At 37.8% G+C, this 6,808-nt stretch overlaps 1 long non-coding RNA gene across 10 annotated transcripts in view; it reads left to right on the top strand.

The window, feature by feature from the left end:
• LOC122159566 overlaps positions 1-6,808 on the top strand; it is a 37,258-nt gene that overhangs the window by 26,757 nt on the left and 3,693 nt on the right. For 4 of the 10 annotated variants that reach the window (XR_006168558.1, XR_006168554.1, XR_006168550.1 and 1 more), the window contains 3 exons: positions 1,030-1,120; positions 4,819-4,945; positions 5,472-5,601. This is a non-coding gene — a long non-coding RNA (uncharacterized LOC122159566). Of the gene's footprint in view, positions 1-1,029; positions 1,121-4,818; positions 4,946-5,441; positions 5,602-6,808 lie in introns of all 10 variants that reach the window. The other 6 variants (XR_006168555.1, XR_006168551.1, XR_006168557.1 and 3 more) reach the window with 5 other exon arrangements.

Below are 6,808 nucleotides of genomic sequence, written 5' to 3'. Positions count from 1 at the left end.
GTAATAACTTCCTGTATTGTTTTTATTTTTCTCCATGAAGTAGGCCAAGTAATAAAACTTTTTGTATAAACACATAATAATTTATCCTAAATTTTGTACTCAGAACATGCTCTCTTTGGAATTGCTGTTTTCATCCATTTCAGTATGGTCCTATTTTGGAGAGTTGATTCTCCATACTGCTGCACCATGTCTTTCCTCTCTTCCAATTCTTATGATGACAGAAAGAGAAAAAAATTCCTGACATCAAAAGAGTGTAATTTCGTATAGTCAGCACTATACATTCCTGCAGTTGGTTGTTATAAAATTATTGCTTGCTAGGTGTAGTTAGTGGGGAAATAACTTGCACTTGCAGTGTCCCTTTTTAGGCTTCATAGAACTGAAATTTTACATGGGACAGGTAAAATAAAAGAGCTTTTAATGACATTGCTTTCTTCAGCTCATCTCAATATGAGAAGAATGGCAGGAACTCAGATCAATTTCTCATTATATAAATTCAAATATACAATTCAGATTAATTTCTTCAAAAGTAATTTTGTTAATCAGTGCATATATAAAATATGTACACATCAAAGTCAATTTCCATTAAATAAATCCATAAGAATACATCAGAAGAAAACATGGGTAGACTATCAATCATATTTTGCTCTATAATGCTCCCCAGGGTCCTTGCCATGACATGCTCAAAGGGATAGATGATTTTCCATTATACCTCACCCTACTGACAGTTCACATACAACTCTTCATAATTCATTCTTCAGGGATTCTCAAACATTTGATCGGATGCAGGATTTTTCACCAGCTTGCTTCTAATTTTTCTCTGAAATGCAACCAAGACAAGCAGTACTTGACATTTGTTATTAATGGAATTCAGTGAGACGCAAAAGAAAAAGGCTTGAAGTGGAATATCTTCTCTCATGCTATCAACTTAAGGAATTGGTTTATCTGAGAGAAAATACCACATGCTTGAAAACAAATGCAATTTTGGAAAAGAACAAATTTTCAATTATTTTGATGCAAACTCTATTCTAGACTAAAGAATAAAAAGACAACCTCCAAAGAGAGCTTCTACTGAGATACTGACGGAACATTTGAAGAGCGCAGCTGGTGGACATGAAGCCTGGTTAGGTGTTTTTTACATAAGTCCATTTGCTTGTAGACTAAGTATATCAATACAATTGGTAATTGTATGAATTGTACGAATTGGTAGGTAAAGCCTAGAACTCAATCTAAATATTATCTACAAACAGGTAAATTATGCATCCAAAGCCATGAGAGATATAACTAGTTAGTTAAGATCAACATTTATTGTCACTGATGTATAACACAGCTTGTTTTCAGCATATAATCCCTGTGTTTAGTAGCTTTTTTTAAGCAAGGCACCAAGGCATGTCCTACATTAATACAGACATTTTAATGCATATAAAACACATGAAAGGCCTTCCTGTTGTGCAAACATATCTAAACCAAACTGGGAGCTACTAAGAACATTAAAAAAAAAAAAATCCTTTCTCTTCCCTATTTTGTTTTACTTCTTCTTGAATAGATCAGTTATTAACATTTTTAGGTCTGGCAAGAATCCTTAGGAAAAGATTCCTGTGATAACTGCATCATTCAGAGAGTGATGGAAAAAGGAGACTCGTATACACTTGTTGGGTGGCTCCTGTGTTATTCAGAATCATTCAGAGCATCTGACAGAGATCTACTTCAGGATTTTATATAACTTCATTTTTTGAACAAAGCACAAACTGGTCCTAACTGATACAAACTCTTAAACAAATACTTCTGTAACACTCCAAGTTAGACGCTCAGTCTAATTTCTCCAGTATACTGCAGAGCAGCTCTCAAGTGTCATAACCAATAGTATTTAGGACCACATTTAGATCCTCAGAGCATCACTCTCCCAAATACTTTATTCAGTAATCAAGATTTGTTTCAAACATCATAGAAATTCTTTCGTAGTTCATTCTCAACATTTTCAGCCTAAGCTGTAGCTTAAAGAGATTTTCTCTTTCAAGCTGAGTACTTCCTTATGACTGATTTAAGCAGAATTCTCCTGTCCTCCCTCCATAATGACAGTACATAAGCTGTTATACCTCATCAGCCAAAAGAGATTTCTCTTTCAGTCATTTTTATCCCTGCTGAGGAAATGACACCTGCTCTTCTTCCAGCAGCTGTTTCTTTCTCCAAACCCACTCACTGGGATACAGTACATCAGAGCCCAGGATATGTGCTGTGGGGATGGTTTAAATTACATGTCAGAAGTCTCACGAGAGAATCATTTCTCAGAAACTCCCTTGTCAGGACAGCCTCAAAACTAAACCTACGCATTCTCTTGCTAGTTGTCAAAAAGACAACAAGTCTTTGCAACCCTGTAAAGTCTGTCAGTACAAAGACGGATGCAGTTCTCCTGGCCAATGGCAGTTTGGCTCATTTGTCTGTTTTTTTATGACACTTTAAAAAAAAAAATAAAAAAGTGGGAGGAAAGCATTTCCAAAAGCTTCTCTATAATTATAGGACAGTTCAGCAAATGCATCTAAAACTATCCCAATAGTGCTAGCCAAATTCTTGGATAAAATTATGCATTTGCAATAGCTTATTGGGTTTACTGGAACTGATTGACTTCAGCTATTCGTACTGGATTTCATTTGTGATCACATCTTAAATTTATACAGTTCTTTCTCATGAAAAGTCCAAAAAAACCCCCCAAAAATATTAAGAACATATTGAAGTGCCTTAATTAATTGAGAAACATGTGTTTCACATTGCACTGAGCCCAGTGGGAACCAAAAAATGGCCCTGAAGGACTGCACCATTAAGGCTGCCTCCTGGTCGTTCATAAGCACCTGCTGATTGCTTCGTAGTGCAGTTGAGACCAGGGTACCATGCAGGCAACTGGTAGAGCTTGTGGCACATGCACAGCTGCATATCTGTTTGGGTCTGGACATCTAGCACTTGGCAGGCCTTTTGGGAGCTCTGAGGTTGGCTGTTCCTAGTCTAACCTATCTTGAATTATCCTAATTAATAGTTTGTTGAATTTTAAGCCACAGTTGTTTGCTATATCTGTCCTGGATGTACAATTAGATCTGCTAAGATTACATTTCTTTCTGAAACACCAATTGTGTTCAACAGAAGTGGAGGTGTATCTTTCACTCTCCATACACACACACATGCATACACGAAATTGTGCCTCTCAGGTTTGCAAGGCTTTGTCTGCCTTTGATGTAGTGGGGCAGTAATGTGTGCACCCATTTCAAGGCCTGCAGGATTGGGCGTTGTTAGCCACAGAGGATCATTTAGGTTGAAAAAGACCATCAAGATTATTAAGACCAACTGTTACTTAATAGTACCAATTCCCTCATCCCCCTGAGTACAACATCCACAAATCTCCAGGCTGGCTACCCCGACACTATCCTGTCAGCCAGTTCCAAGGCCTAATGTGGTCACTCCCTGACCAGGCAGTCTGCCATGCTCCTACCAGACAGCTGTCTGAATCTCAGAGATAAAGAATAGCACATGAGAAAAGTGAAGGAAAAATGCAAGAGATTTAAAAAGGATAGCATATTTAAAACAAAGAAATTAGCAGCATCTAATATGCTGAATGTTTCGCTCCTGGCCAAAAATGAGCATGGCAACATTTCTATTAGCCTGTCACTAAATGCTGAATGCTGCTATTTATGGGGATGGTGAGAACATATTTTATAAGCATATATTTTTGGAGATTAAATTACCCATCTGTATGTGTGCGTAATTCTTGTGAGTGTCATTGTAACTCCATATGTTGTCAGGACTTAAAGGGATCTTGTGAATAAGCACTGGAACTGCCTGCCTTGTTGGTCATAACCAATTATGACCGAGAAGGATGTAATTCAGCTCAAATTCCTATATCCATTAAAAAGCTGTTAAATCACCTACATTTACTATTCAGCTGTTCTGAAGATGAGCTTGGGTAACATTCATACATGTAAAGTCTAACGTGTATTCTGATCTCTAAACACTGCTGATTCAGTTGCCCTTTTCCTGCAGAGGCATCTTAACCTGCCTCCAGAGACCCTCCAGAGCCACAGCCCAGTTTCTGACTTTGGGAGGCATCAATCCAAGCACACTGAAGCAGTTCACTCCCAAAAGCTTAATCACGATACAGAACCTGGATGTTCTCTTGCTTACTATTTCAGGGCTTTGTTCACTCACAGATAACAGTGCATGCTGGCATAACCAGACATGATCCCAATAAAGACACAGATATCTATAATCTGTTAAAATACATCCGGGATGTGATTTCTTACCACTCTGGCCTTTTTCATATCTTTCTTAGGGCATAAGCAAGGAGAGAAAAGGCAAATCCTTTAGGCTAATGAGGTGCAAACCTGTCATTTAAATACTTAAATCAACAGGCATGAGACCTTTGTGATTGCTCTCTAGGCGCGAGATTAAGTCAGACAGAGATAAGCATCACTGATATCTTGGGCAGAACATCAGGCTGGAGGGATGACCTGGGGATTTACTCTTGCTGCCAGCACTGCAGTCGCAACATGAAGTCCCAGTACTGGGCTAGTGCTGTACTGTATTGGAAAAGCCTCATTAAATACTATTTTGAGGCTCTTTCTGCTGCAGGTCATTTTGGGAGGATATTGTTCAGTTCTCAATCATATTGGCAGGGTCAAAATGCATTCCATTCTCTATAAATTTCAGTATGCACTGGATGACTTCCTTTGCTTTTCATATTTTAATAGGTTTGTCAAAAAGAGTAATTCAGGTTCTTTTAGAAAACTCCCAGGATGGTTTGACCAAAGTCCAAAACATGACCTCTTCTCTTCTCAGAGAATCGCAAGGTTGACTTTTATCCTCACATTACTGAAACACTCATAACTCGTATTCTTCACTTTTTTTCTGAACGATTGCATGGACATTGCTTGTGTTCTATTTCACCTAAGGAAGAAAAGGAAAGGTCAGTGTCTTAATCTGTATATCTCAACCTTTTACAAGCATTGAAATTCAAACCGAAGTATATTTTAAACTAAATATATTTTTTCCAAGGGTCAATGAGAACCAGCTAGTGCACTGATCCTTTTCCTTCTGTTTCAGGGATTTGATTTTAAATTATTCATTCTGACACAACGGCGTGTAAACCTTGTCTTGATTAATAAAGCTGAATGTAGAAAACTCTGAGAGAGATTATTAACTTTGTAATGTGTGACGATCAAATGCATGGTCCACACCAGAGCTCACCTTCTGCACTAATGATTGTGATTTATCTCTAGCCTTTCATTATTTAAAAATAGTCTGACACTCAAATACATATTAATGAATTTAGCTGGAAGAGCTGACTCTTTAAGACAGCATGTACAACTAGCACTGTTTCAAGGAAATACAGGATAACTTCATGACAGCATAATATTTCTTAAGCAATTTTAATTGTTTGTACATTCCTTTGTGCATACCAGTTTCCCAAGTCTCTGTTCCTTCACATTCAGAGAAATAATAGCAGCTAGATGCAACAAACCTGTGCCTATAGCAGTTGGAAGAGGACTCTACATCCTCGGTTTGGTTTACAGAGCTTTTGATCTTGCATATCCCAGCAGATGTGAAGGATCCATGTGCAGGGTGAGTATTGCTTCTGGAGTCCAGAGTGAGGTTCTGTTAACCCAAAGTTGTCTCTTTGATGCCACAATGGAATTTCCAGTTCAGTTTATCTGCAGTCTTTAAAGGTTTAGCCCTAAGTATCTAACGTTGTATTTGTTTTTTCCTGAATCTTAATATATTCCATGAGTTTTGAGATGCAGTTGCCCTAACTTCAAGGATAGAAAACAAACTACCTTGCTGCCTTTTCGTCTTCATCCTTCAGCATGTCTGAATGTGTCATTTTCTACCACCACACCAGCAACTGCTATAAACCCTTAAGTCCTATCCTGTAAAATCTAGAATATTTCAAATTTTAGTATCCTTTTTTTATCCTATGCTCCAGACTGGCAGAGTAAACATTACCAGCATGGCCTGTCATTGGTAACTAGCCTGTCAGATAATAGCTTCCCTGCCAGCTCTCAAAGGCTTCTGCCAGTCTGTGATATCACCTTATCTTCACCGTTGTTATTCCCCATGGCTTTCCCACTTGTGATTTAATTTCAAGTAGCCTGAACAGAATAATATCAAACAGAAGATAGAGGAACCCTCGATGCTCATTAGGAAAACATGAATATTTCATTTATTCTCCTCAGCATGACCTTATCACTTTTCCGGAAGTACAGTAGAAACTCATGTGGAGCAGATCACCAGTTCTGCTCCAACTACTGTCCAATCCAGTCACTTAATGTGATTTCCATTCCCATTCTCTTTGCATACTGAAGAGTTTCATGCCACTGATCGCCATTTCCATTTTCATTTAGTTGCATCTGTATATTCCTTACCTTTTAATTGACCAGTGTGTGGTTTTGACAGCTAGAGAATAGTTTGACTCCACCATGGCGTACCCCTCACATACTTGACCCTTAAGGCACTTCTGTGAAACAGCTGCCATGAAAGCATTTGGTGTTGATCCAAGTCCAAGAAATAAACACGCTCACTGTTCCATGTATGCGGATTCTAATATATACTTTAAATGTCACATAATTTTAACTTTGTATATAACCATAATATTTCTCCCTGCAGCTTATACTTTTGCATTATGCATGTATGTAAAATGCATTTAGCTAGGAGAAATCCTTTGAAATTCTCATCTTTATTCCCCAGGGAAAAATTATGGACTGGATTCTACTTATTCAAACCCAGAAATAGTTGTATGAGTTACTATACAATTTAATTTCTTTATTTAAAT

The sequence above is a fragment of the Centrocercus urophasianus genome, unplaced genomic scaffold (assembly GCF_019232065.1).
Source record: "Centrocercus urophasianus isolate 14NV4802_14NV808 unplaced genomic scaffold, USGS_Curo_1.0 seq_16, whole genome shotgun sequence".
Lineage (NCBI taxonomy): Eukaryota > Metazoa > Chordata > Aves > Galliformes > Phasianidae > Centrocercus > Centrocercus urophasianus.
This window is presented reverse-complemented; position numbering and strand designations above follow the sequence as displayed.